General features: G+C 35.5%; 1 protein-coding gene across 9 annotated transcripts in view; it reads left to right on the top strand.

Moving 5' to 3' along the window:
* LOC145673181 (multiple PDZ domain protein-like) overlaps positions 1–13823 on the top strand; it is an 817414-nt gene that overhangs the window by 726070 nt on the left and 77521 nt on the right. The gene's annotated exons all lie outside the window — the stretch shown is intronic.

The following is a 13823-nucleotide window of genomic DNA, read 5'->3' as shown; positions in this document are numbered from 1 at the left end:
TGCACTTTCAATGAAATGTTCACGAAACTGTTATGTATATTTGAGCAGTGTAGCTTTACATAATAAACAATCCTAGTCAGTTTGTCAATTGATACTGAGAAATTGTCTGCGTGTAATTTCCAGTTCCTAGAATCGCTTTAATATTTTGCTGACGGCATATAATGAAATTAAGTTTGAAATTGAAAGCAAAGAACACTCAGTAATTATAAATGGAGGTTATGTTGATTGAAGCTGCATTTTGTTGGAAACAACATAAACATTGAAACCAATAAAAATAAATAGCGTGGATAAAATAAATATATTTAAAGATTTATAGTTGTAGTAATTAGTGTGAAGAACGAACAAATAAGAAAATAAATTGATAACCTGAAATGCAGAATAATGCTATGTGAAAATCCTTTCACTGCTGTAACTAATTGAACAAATAGAATATGGTGTAGAAAAATAGCACTATCCAATTTTCTATGATGATTCGTCATACAAATGCAAGATAAGAATTATAATAACCATGAGTATAAAAATTGTTGTTTCAGAACGATAAGCTCTAAAATATTCGATTTTTTTAAAAGCGACTTCTTAGATAACTTGGGCTTTGCTAAAGCGATTTGAGAAATTATATAGCTACAAGCTCTGTCTATAAGCATCAGTGTTTCATAACTATACCATAACTACATAACGCACTTTTAGAAGAAAAGGCCAAGACGATTTTTTAGAGATTACTCAATCTTCACAAATCCGTTGTGTAGGGCCTTAATGGTTCCTAAATACGGATATTTAAATTTAATTCTTACAAATTCCTGTGTAAATTTTGGTGTCACTTTTACTAGATCCTATAACTTTCAAGCTAGGGTTTGCCACGAAACAAGGGAGATTGTCTCGTGTCAGGGTTAAAAGTAGATCTGAAAGAGTAGGGGGATGTATGACGTCTCGCCGTCCTCCTTGCCTATCGTTGCCCATTGTAATTTTATAGAAAGTTAAGGGACACCATAGATATTTTCTGGAAATGGGGGTGTAGCGTCTCCCCGCTTTCTTCCTTACTTTACGCCCTCCCTGGTCTCGTCTCAAAAGGTGTCGTGAAAATGGTGTTGTCTCAGAAAGTGAATGTATTACTGTTGGAAGATTTCTCTCATCTTGTATCTGGTTGCGGAAGTTCTGTCTCGTTTAATGGGCAACCCTGTTTCAAACAAGTACACTTCAAGAACTGAACTTCATGCAGCTTATAACTCTAAAAGCAGTTATGATTTCAGAACATTTTCTCCGCCCCCTCCCTCTGAAATCATCACTGTCTAAAAGCTTTCAGACCCTAATTTATTAAACCTATTTTCTTTCATTTGATATAAAAATATATCAACTTCTGAAAATCGCTGATTTTTTTCCCCTTCCTCACTCGTATATTCGACCATATGTATCGTAGTGGTTGTGGTCGTTCAAAACTAGCGGTTGTAATATCAAACGCATGGCGCCCTCTCTGCTCTGGAATATTAGTTCAATACTTGAGAAATACGGAATGAAAATATTTTCTCTATTTTCGTATTTATGAAGTTAACATGGCCACTATTATTACTATAATATTCAATTACTATACTGTATATTCAGTTTCAGTACAAGACAATTATCTACTATTCAACATAAATTATTTATGTACAGAACTTCTAAGATTGATCTTATTAAACACTCGTATTAACCACGAGCCACGAAGGGGCACACGAATTTATACAAAAATACTAAATAGTGATTTTTTTTTTTTTTTTTTTTTGTTCGTTCTGCATTGTGTAATGCAGTGAATTTTCAAGTATATTTACCAGCGCTTCCCTTCGTGAAGCCTGGATACTTTGCGCCTTCACTCCGCCTCCTCCTCGCTGGTCGTTGATCTGACCCTTTTTGTGATTTTAAATATACAACATTGAATTCTCAAATCTTCAATAATAATAATTCTCACTAATTTACAAGATTCGTGTCGTATATTTCTAGACTGCGCGGGAGAAACAGTATAAGTCAGAAATCGGACAAAATGAGATAAATCAAAATTGGAGATGTATGTGTCGTGCTCCGCTTCTGGTTAACTTCCTATAAGTAAATTCTAAACTTGAGTTGAATCATCGCGTCTTCGTACTGTAAGTATAAGTTATTCATACTTATACTCATTGTTCATACTCATATAAAATAAAAAGTCGCCTCCTGGAAACCTGTGTTTTTTGACTGTCCCGCGCAGTCTAGATTTATTTCCAGCAAAACTTGCGTTTGTACGGTACTAAATTTAACGCCTTCTTGTTACAACATTCGTAATTACGAATATTTCTGTCAGTAGCTTGCGCCACCATTTGCACGCTCTTAACTCCCCCTCAATGGGGCGCTCCTCAGATTGGAGCTACTGGCATGGCCGCACGAAGAAGGGGCGGAGGCTCCTGGCTCACGAAAATGTATTAAATTTCTTAAGATTTTCTTAATACAAATAAAAATTATGAAACTAATATAGTAACCAGGGAGATGTCCCCCCCCCGTAGAAAATTTTTTTCGGTCACCCATGGCTACTGGTCTAAGAGTGTGCTCCTCGGTGCGCACACACGTGTCTTAAATTAATGTATGTTATCCACATATGCCTAATTTTATTGCCTGGAGTTGAAAGTAGTAGTAATACCAGCGAATACCTTTGCCTAACTAACGTGTCAATGAGTAATGCTAATATTTTGTTAGTATCATAATGTGAGTTTGGTGTTACTCGTACTGTTGAGACCATAGAACAACTAATAGAGTAGAGTTTGATACAGAACACTGAATGTCATTTCACCGAACTTCCTTTTATAATGAACGGGTTGCAATAATCAATATAATGTTCTCTGCGCACTCACTCTCAAGCTATCCTATTCTTTTCTCTTTCATTACAGGAGCCTTTTGTTATCCAACTTTCTTAATTGGTAACGGTCGCTTCTCCTTCATTCGAGCGTTACTTCAGCGTTCAAGCACTCTCACAGTTGCTACCCGTGTAATACCGAAAAGAAAGAAAAAAAAAAAAGTTTTAAAGAGAATCTTGCCCTTCAAAAATCCTCCTGCACTTCAATCACTTAATCACGTTTGAATTAATATATGTTTCGATTTAGATTTCCAAGGACCACAAGCCCAGTGATGATATCAAGGAGAGACTCGGGGAGAGGAATTTCCCCCCATAAGTTGCGAATTTCTCTCCTTCCCTCTCCGCGGAGCAAATTATTAATCATTCTCAACAACGCTTATCAGTATTTTTGTATCACCACTATTTTTGTATAACTTTCGAATCATCACTGCAGAAGCCAAATTTACGTTACTAGGTACCGATATACACGTAGGTGCTGTTAAAGTATTCAAATAATGGAAATAAGTGAGTTTGGCTTCACCTTGCGAACCTTTGGCTCAGTTCATAATTTCAGGTTTTTGTTTGGGGATCTGTTTGCAGCTTTCCGATATACATAGAGTTCCAGGTTTTTCATTGGTATATTATTATACTATTGATTAAAATGTGTATACATCTCAAACTCAGGTGGCCCAATTGCCCCCTGTCCTTCTCAAATAACGTCTCTGCTACTGTAGACTTCCAAACTATAGGAACCAGTGTTAGATTTATCAATTTTGGTTTCAGTAGGAAGATAAGGAGAAAGATATACTCACTTTGTCTTTCTCTCTCTGTACATCCATCTATCTACGTTGTATATCTAGGAGATTGCCTTTCTTCACACGGGCAGAATAGTTTCTTCTTGGACATAAAGGGCAATTGGGGCTGAATGTGGATTTAAAGATCGGAAGTGTCATTGTTCGTTTCAGCGACCTCGAAAACTATGGATTCGACACTGATATCGGTCATTTTGTCATTTTTAAATATCCCCACCCTCCTCCTCTCCTAAGTTCTACCGACAAAGTGAAATGATAGAAGCAACCCCAGGCCCGAACCTCATCTATGTTGAAAATTTAATCGAGATCGGTCTAGTGGTTCAAGAGTTATGAAATCAAATAGTCAATATATATATATATATATATATATATATATATATATATATATATATATATATATACAAAATATGTTTCTTTTTGCTCCATGAGGATGAATGTTGAAATCGGAAATAGTAGTTTCTGCCACTGACAGTTGTAATATAGGGGTAAAGACGGAGATGGAAGTTATTCTTTGGACGGTGAATCCTTATCAGAAAACTATCTCTCACTATGTTGGAACGTTTTGCTCTGAAACCTATCGAAAGATGGACAAATGAACGGTCGAAGGTATGTAGCCATTCTTCATTCCGTAAGACCGTCCGCACTTATAGATAGCATCATTTGGAAGTAAGTCTAATAATTTCCCCCCTTTTCTCGCATAATAGTTCCTCTATTCGATTAACAATTTCAAAAAAGTGGTTATTCGAACACTCTTTCATTCGTTATTCAAATCATTATTCTAAGAAATTTGTTATTTGAGCAATAATGTGACTAATTATTCTATTCGAAGAACGAATATTGAAATTAAAAAAAAAAAAAGATGATTGTCAAGGGGCTGCCTTATGCGTTTTTTTGACGCTTGTAGCAAATAGATGCCCCATGCCCCCGCTTCCAGCATATTGCGCACACCAAAATTTGGTCTTCCGTAGCCTGCTGATTGTTCTTCCCATCGTTGTTGTTATTTCTCCTCCTGTTTCCCTGTTTCCTATTTCTCGTCTGGCTTTTGTAATTCGTCTGGGCTATCACCACCGACAATTCTGCCATTTTATTGGCCAAGGTGGAGAGGTCACTTTGTGGAGGATTTTGCTCTTGGTGGGGAACGGTCTTAGGTTCCTGACTTGAGGTTTGAAATTCTTGAGGGTTGGGTTGAGGAATTGCCATGGAAGGATTACTTTGTTATTGATATCCTCCAGGTATATAGCTGTTCATTGGTTGTGTAACAGGTTGCATCTGCATAAGATAGGTATGATGGTATAACTGTTGTCCCGGATATATTGACTTTGGCTCGATTGGTAAGCCATAGGATATATTCTGCGTGTTAGGTATATTATTCTGACCGTATAACATATGTAATTTTTGTGATAGCTCTGCGTGTTCTCTTTTCCTTAAAAGGTCATTAGCGGCAATTTCCTGCAGATCTCTAACTTGTGTGTTTTCCTGGTGATCGTTGTTGGTGTATCACGTGCAGATTACTTTCCTCGTGTCTCATTTAGACATAAACGAATTTTCAAACTATTCCATTATGTTACCACTGCTAATCAGATCAATAACGAGGTAAACACCCAACTTCAATTTTTGCTCATTTCTTTATCACACCGAGGATTTTTCATATTGTTTTAACTACTGTGCGTGCGTAAATGAATGGGTTAGTGTTCTTACTTCGTACCAGAGGCGTCATTTCGGTTGGTCAGGGGATAAGTTATCCCCCTGAGTTTGTGGAAACGTATGTTTTTAATCAATTATGTACTAATAAAGAACAGTGCCTTATGTTACAAAGGGAAATTTGGTATGAAAAAAGTTTATTAAAAAAAAAACGTGAGTACATGTTCCATCGTTTTCAAAATTCTGCTTTTAAAGGAAAAAGGAGGTAGGTTCTAAATATACAGTCAGCATATAAAAGTGACATCGAGGTTGTCTGTCCGACCATCGCGGGAAAACGGATGAACCATTTCCTAGTAAAGGAAATGGTCAACTGGCTGGCACCCGCTGTGAATCTGACCAAACTTGGACAAAATTTAGAGGCTGTTCAACTAAACCTATATAGTATAAAATTTCAGGTGAAATGCACATGGGGAGAGAAGTTATGAGGATTAAAGTTTAGCTGTGGAAGTCAGTGAGAAACAGAATTCGATGCACACGAGAGAGAGAGAGAGAGAGAGAGAGAGAGAGAGAAACAACAGAATGTTGAACACATAAATACCCGATTAAGAGATGATTCACTTCTACCATTCGACTATTTCTTACGCGTCTAAAATCTTCACATGAGCTTTAATTTTTGCTGACGATTAAGGTGGATTGACCTTCAATACTAAACTTCACACTCCTCATAACTTACTCGATCATGCCTTAGCTCGGGCCGGATCTTTATTATGTTACTTTCATTACAATGAAATCCTAATCAGAGGATTAAAATTGTACGCCAAAATACTCTCACGAACCCCTCATGATGGGAAGATGAAAATTTGCATATAAACTCATTATTACAAATAAGTGGCCACGTACTCTATCGTTATCGAAAATTCCGCCTCTAAACGAGAAAGATGGGCAATTGCTACGAATCTTAATTTCCCTTTTTGCATTCATAAAATGCCCAAAGTGTGGAAACGTTTTTACTTTTTTAAAACGTGTCTTGAACATAATTAACACTTAAATTGACTTGGGATTTATCATTTCACTTTGATTGAAATGCGTACCCTATTGGGGTAAAGGGTTTAAATGTTTCGTAAATAATGTCTCCATAAACTTCTTCTTCCCGTGTAAAGAATGGAAATTTCCACTTATTTGTGTCTGGCTTTTAAAAAATTACCTAGTGAATGTTTTAAAAGGAATTATTTATACTATTTCATGATTTTTAGAATATGTTTAAGGATTTTTCAAAGCTAAAAATCCGTAGTTTTAATTGTGGATCAATGGTTCAAATATCAACTTTTATATCCAGATTTGTGACTTTTATCTATTTTTGGGATTACGTTGAAGTTACAACCATTGCGAAATTTCGGATTTTTAGATTAATTGTAACCTTTCACAGATCAGAAATAAATCATCTTCCCTCAATCTTATGAGCTGTAAGACTGGTGGGTTGATTGATTGGGAGTTTTGCGTCCCTTTCATTGCTCTAAATGAGCTCCCACCGAAATCAAACTTAGGTCTTCTGGATCTAGTTTTAAGACTGAGAGTGTACTGTGATTTTTTTCACTTTATCGTTGTAACAATTATTTTCAAGTTCATTATCAATTTGCTGTATCTTCCTTAGTCTAAATGTCATAACCATAAAATTCTATCATATATCTGTTATATTACAACAGGTCCGTATCCACGGGGGGCAAAGGGGGGCCGGGCCCCCATAAAATTTCACGGTAGGCTTGCAAATGAACTATAATATGGTGATGAAGTATAATATGATTGGGTCGGGCCCCCGTAACTTCTACCGGCCCCCCTAAATTTTTGGTCTGGCTGCGGGCCTGTATTACAATACTAGCTGAATATACCCATTCTTCGCATGGGGGCTATATTTGGTAGTCAACGCCTGTGGAAGTATCACCATTCATTTCAGCGAGCGCGAAAACTATGGATTTGGCACTAATATCGGACATTTTGGGCTATTTTTACATGAACCCCCGCTGACCCCCTGCCCGCATACAATGGTAGCTGAATTTACAAGTCATCGCTAATGAAAGTGTTACCATTGATCTCAGTGACCGCGAAAACTATGGATTTGACACTAATATCGGTCATTTTGGATTACTTTTACATGTCTCGGTATCCACCCCCCGGTGACCACGGGCCCGCAGCTGAATAGGATGAATGTGGAAGTTAATGCGATCGGAGCTTCACCATTGATCTCATCGACCGCGAAAACTATGAATTAGACGCTAATATCGGTAACCAACTGATTCATACTAGCTTTGCTGTATTGCATAACTTACACCAAAATACAAATTGCTGAGCAAAGCAACGTTTATATAAAAATAATAAACGTTGCTTTGCTCAGCAATTTGTATTTTGGTGTAAGCTAATATCGGTCGTTTTCTACTACTTTTACATGTCCCGTTACACGCCCCCTAAGACCCCCTGGTTCGAATTTTGACAAAAACGCTACGCCTTGGTCTGGGGTCTGGACTAAGGTATCCGTGACCAAAATTTGGTAACTCTCGGTCAACTTGTCTGATCCCCAACTTGCAAAAACAGAACGCATATAAATCTGGAAAAGGGTAAGGGGTCCCTCTAATTGAGCGCCATCTAATTCACAGATTACATTGAGCGCCAGCAATATTTACAAGTTAGAAAATAGACAAGCAGTGCAAAAAGTTCCAAACATTCCAGAACATTTAAAATTTCAGGGATGGTCTAAAAGGATTTTTTTGTTTAATGTCCAACGGTTATGACCAAGAAATGAATGATTGGCGAAAGTAAGTGATTATAAAATTAACTTTTGTTATCTCCCCTGAGAATGGAATCTGTGGCCACGTGCACCAAAGGCACAAGCGCTCGCCACTGGACTAGTAGAAGGGCTACATGGTCAAACACTTCCCAATGAGTGTTTGTACGAAAAACAAGTATATACATAGTCATTTTAGCGAAATAATGTAAAATTTGCTCTGATTATTTATATTTTAAATAACACTTATTGCGCACTTAGTTCATTTTTGGTTAAAAACAGGATATTTAGGCGTCCTGTTTTAGAATTAAAAAAATCGGGACAACGACTAAACTGGGATGTCTGATCTCCTTAGGCCCTTTAGATTTGAATGCTGCTCAAAAAGGTAAGATTATTTATTGGCCATGCTGTTGGTGGTGAGAAATTGTGGGGAAGTGGCTGGATCGTCACTTAAAGCAGAGGGACAGAGAATGAACTGGCTCAAAACTTAGGAATGGAAGACTGCAGGCATCATCAAATGCCCAAGATCAAGCTCTGGTTGAAGAAGTACGGAACTATCCCTTGCGTCATTTCTCTCTCTTGAAAGACAAAGTAGTTGAATTAGCATATCAAATTAAATTCATTCCTTTATCCTTGGCTGATTCTATACCCAAATATAAATAGAATTGGAAAGCCTCAGATACATACAGTATTCCACAGAAACCGAATATTTCTGTGCAGAAGTTATTGTGGAATATAATTTTTGATCGATAAAGTAAATCCACCCCTTATTGTTTATCAATTTTAACTGTATCCAGGGGGACTAATTGGAAAACCTCAAAGGAAGCGTGACCCGTAGTTTTACAAAATCATAAAGAGAGAGGGAAAGAGACAGACAGACAGAGAGAGATTGACAAGTATTCTATCGTGGAACACGTGTACTTTTTAATTGCTAATTCACTCTTAAATTTTTGAAACTTTAACCCCACACTGAAAAAAAAAATGTAATTAAATTGCCAAACATCAATGTAAAAACATTTACCCTTCATTTTGTAAGTTGATATACATTTCCTTAGATTAAATTACAAACTTTGCTGGGTCTTTTTACAAATTTACAGTAAATTTATAAGAAATATAAAAATGTAATTTTACACCATTTCATATTAGTAATTTTACTTTATAGGCGTAAATTGATTTACATAGAGGCGTGGCAAACGGATTGCCACCGTTTTTTTGTAAATTTACCTATGAAATTTTTTACAGTGCATGTAGTGAAGTGAATGGGAAGCCTAAAAGAAAGCATAACATCATATTGCATCAAGAGTGAATCATTTTTGTGAAAATTATCAGAGACAATTATTTTCTCAATATCACCTTATTTCAATAATGAAACTTCGAGATTTGGAGAAACTTACCCCTCTTTTTTTTTTTTTTTTTTTTTTTTTTTTTTTTTTTTTTTTTACCAAACTTATCCTCTTTTACCCTTGACCAGTTTCAGCCGCAACTATTGGGATACCCTAAAGAAAGTATACACTATGTCTTATCGAATTCAAATTTTTTTTACGTATACCAAAAAATAGTTTCTGTATATGAAAATTAGCAACATGGATCCCCTTTATCACCTTTTGCTTCCTCATTCTTGATAGATTATTTAGACGGACAGACAGACACACAAATATTGGTTGAGTCAAATGGTAAAAACTCTACGTTCGTTTCAATTCCTTCTGTATATAGTTGTAAGCTTGTTTCCATAACACCTTTACTTTTGATCTAGAACCATACTTGTTCCCTTAGAGGCCTATTTTCTTAATAAAAAAAAGTAAGAAAAAATCTCTAACAGGATGAAACTAGATCTAAAACCGTAATACTATGCTACACACCTTCAATGAGTTTCAAACATTCAAGTGGTTTTTATATTTCTAGTATGTGGAACTTAACATACAACAGTTTTTTTCTGTTTTCCCTGCTTACTGCACTATTCGTATTGTGTAAACTATTTTTGCAAAATGTAGTATATTTTGTTACTTTACCAACACTCATAGCTTTAAATGTTTTAATAAGGCCAATTAAATTATTATGTTAACTTATTTTGTTATACCCTCCATTGCCACAAAGGGCAGAAGATACTATCCCACAAAAATGCATTTTTTTTAATTGTGAAAAGGTAATACACATAGTGTATGTATGTTATTCATTAACTTACTTTGTGCAAATTACACTATAAACATTTCCAAACATATGTATGTAGATACGTATAATGTTGTCATATTTTCAGAGCGTGAAATGGGGCCATTTTTCTGAAACTTTCTTAGTGGTATATAAAAACAATGATAATTTACTTTCTAGTTTCCTTTGATTTTGTTTGTAACTACCATTGGGTAGTTATCGTAATTCTGTTTTAAATATTAATGCTTTTGAATAGAATATGCATATGCGATTGTTTAAATTATACGTGTTAGCAATGGATTTTGAAAGTTTCGTAATAATAATAATAATAATAAAAAAGTGTCAGAATGATTGTATAAAATAATATAACTGACTTTATGAAATATAAGGGCCGGACCACCGCACTAAACTTTCTTGCTGAAATTTTTTTGAACTAAATCATATTATGTAGCATTTTTTTAAAGTTACCGAAACATTTATTTGTGAAACAAATAAAATGTTTCAGTTTAACATTTTACGATTATGTCATTTAGGCTAAGGGAGACGATGATTAAGGCAAGTGAATGATTATGGAAGAATTGGTGGGATGAGAAAGTGGAAGGAAACGGAAGTATCTCGAGAAAACCCACGGACATCCACTAAAAACCTACATGGCCGGGTATCGAACCAGAGACCCCACGCACCAGAGATAGGCGCTCTGCCACTCAGCCACCGTGTCCCCCACATTTATTTGTGAAATACGGACAAAATTGTAAAGCATTTCCGGAAAATTTCGTCCGAAGAAAACTCACCCCTAACTTCTGAACTTCTCCATGTGGATATTTTCATACGTGATATGCGTAACATGATAGGATTATTAATGAAATATTTATTTATGAAATATGAGAAAATTGCCTTACTAGTTTTTGAGAAAATCGTCTGAAAAACTCTTTCCTAATTGCACGGACATATACAGGAGTAAGTCTTGGGGATCTGAATTCCCGAAATCCTAACTTTTTGATAATTTACTCTAATTTTAGGGATGATTTTACAAATTTTATAATTTATCCTACTATTAAATTTTTGTCCTGCCCAAAACCTTTAGACCCCTCTAAAAAAAAGAATCCTGCGTACATTCCTGTCGGAGATACTTATGATGTCAGTATTACCAGATGTCCTCTTTTACCCGGACATGCAGCGGCGTAAATAATTGCCCCGCAGACCTCGCATTGCGGGGAGCCTCAAGCCATCAGGGGCCCCCAAATCGTGAAGTGAGATGTAGAGAAGGGTCCCCACTTCACGCAGTCCGCGGGAAGGTTCCCAAACCTTTAGTTACGCCACTTCGGACATGTCTTCTTTTTCAGGTCCTAAAGATGGTCTGGGTAGGTTTTCAGGAAATCAGAGACATGTCCTCTTATTGGGGGAACGCAGACGGCTGCTTTAAGATTTGTAATATATACATGATTGTGCGAGACGTATCTACCAAGTGTAAAAGTAATATTCTGTACAATTATGTTGTAAAATTTGACGAAACTTACGTATCATATTATGTAGACCAGGAAATTTGTAAATCATACTTTATTATTATTATATCCAAAATTTTGAAAATGATATGTCAACTATAGAACGTGAAATCTTTGCTGTTTAAGCGGAGTTCTTTCATAAAGTCTTATCGTTTTCATTATAGATAAGATTGTGTAAAACTTGGAAGTTGAGGAAAAACAAATTGAATATTTTTTCATATAGATGAAAGGATGTGTAGACGCAATTTAAATTTAAATAAGAACTCCGTGTCTTTTCATTCAGTAATTATTTGCAGCATGTCACACTGCATATTTGTAAATAATTGTTAATCCTAATATTGCAGTGTTCAATTTTCAAGGACATTACATTTTCAGCTGTAAGCGCGGAGGGAAGAAGTTTAGTGTTAACGTAATCGATATTATTTAAAAAATTTAGTAAGGACTGGTTGAGTAATATGAATAGTTTTATGGGATCGAAATTTGTCTTCTATCTCTTTTAAAATTTCCGCTGCTCTAAACCTGGACCATAGGTGTTCGATAATGTTCAAGTCAATGGGATTCAGCGGGCTAGGTAACGTGTTTAAGTGCGTTCCGATATTCCTTAAACTACACCTGACATACCTGAACACCTCAAACATACCTATGTGTATTGACCCATTGTAAAATTAGAAGACTGTGTCGTTGCATCTGGTCACCTAAAATACTCACATACTGTAGTTGCTGGCTATAATTTCTCCTTTGAGAGTAAGAGCAGGACCAACGAAATACCATTAAATTGACTTAACACACTAATACAGAGCCATCGCCTTGTTTGACAGAAGGAAAGTAAGCAGTCTGGAGTGGGCGTCTGCCATTTGATATACAACCCCGCACAGTGGTCGAAGTGAGACGATATACGGTGGTGTGCCATACCACCAGTGATGAAAATTTTCCGGAAAATTTTCTGGAAAATTTTCCCGGAAAATTTTCCGATTGATAAAAACATACTCCACTTATTCCTACATCGTTGTTTAGTCGAGATGTGAGGTGGAAAATTTTCTTATATATTTTTCCGGAAAATTTTCCGTTCTTAACAAATATCAGTGACTAAGTAACAATTCGTCAGTATTCATAAAATTGATTGAATTCATATATAGAAACGTTAAAAAGTGAAAGATCACTGAAAGAATCTGAAAATTTTCATGGCTCAGACAATTTTCAGTACGATGTAAGAACTAGTGGAACAATTTTCCATGAATTGAAAAATTGTTTGTCCTGTACAATGAAAATTTTCCGATTGATAAAAACATACTCCACTTATTCCTACATCGTTGTTTAGTCGAGATGTGAGGTGGAAAATTTTCTTCTATATTTTACCGGAAAATTTTCCGTTCTTAACAAATATCAGTGATTAAGTAACAATTCGTCAGTATTCACAAAATTGACTGAATTCATATATAGAAATGTTAAAAAGTGAAAGATCGTTTAAAGAATCTAAAAAGTTTCATGGCTTAGACAATTTTCAGTACGATGTAAGAACTAGTGGAACAATTTTTCATTGATCGAAAAATAGTCTGTCCTGTACAGTGATGAAAATTTTCCGATTCATAAAAATATATTCCACTTATTCCTACATCGTTGTTTAGTTGAGATGTGAGTTCGGAAATTTTCTTCTATATTTTTCCGGAAATTTTTCCGTTCTTAACAAATATCAGTGATTAAGTAACAATTTGTCAGTATTCACAAAATTGATTGCATTCATATATAGAAATGTTAAAAACTGAAAGATAGTTTAAAGAATCTGAAAACTTTCATGGCTTAGACAATTTTCAGTATTATGTAGGAACAAGTGGAACAATTTTTCATGAATCGAAAAATTGTGTCCTATACAGTGATGAAAGTTTTCCGGGAAATTTTGAAACGGAAAATTTTCCGATTCGTAAAAATATACTCCACTTATTCCTACATCGTTGTTTAGCCGTGATGTGAGGTGGAGAATTTTCTTCTATATTTTCCGGAAATTTTTCCGTTCTTAACAAGTATCAATGATCAAGTAACAATTCGTCAGTATTCATAAAATTGATTGAATTCATATATAGAAATGTTAAACAGTGAAAGATCGTATAAAGAATCTGAAA

This window comes from Thermobia domestica, chromosome 16 (assembly GCF_964235325.1).
Source record: "Thermobia domestica chromosome 16, izTheDome1.hap1.1, whole genome shotgun sequence".
Lineage (NCBI taxonomy): Eukaryota > Metazoa > Arthropoda > Insecta > Zygentoma > Lepismatidae > Thermobia > Thermobia domestica.
Note: the sequence above shows the minus strand (reverse complement) of the source record. Positions and strands in the feature narration are given on the sequence as shown.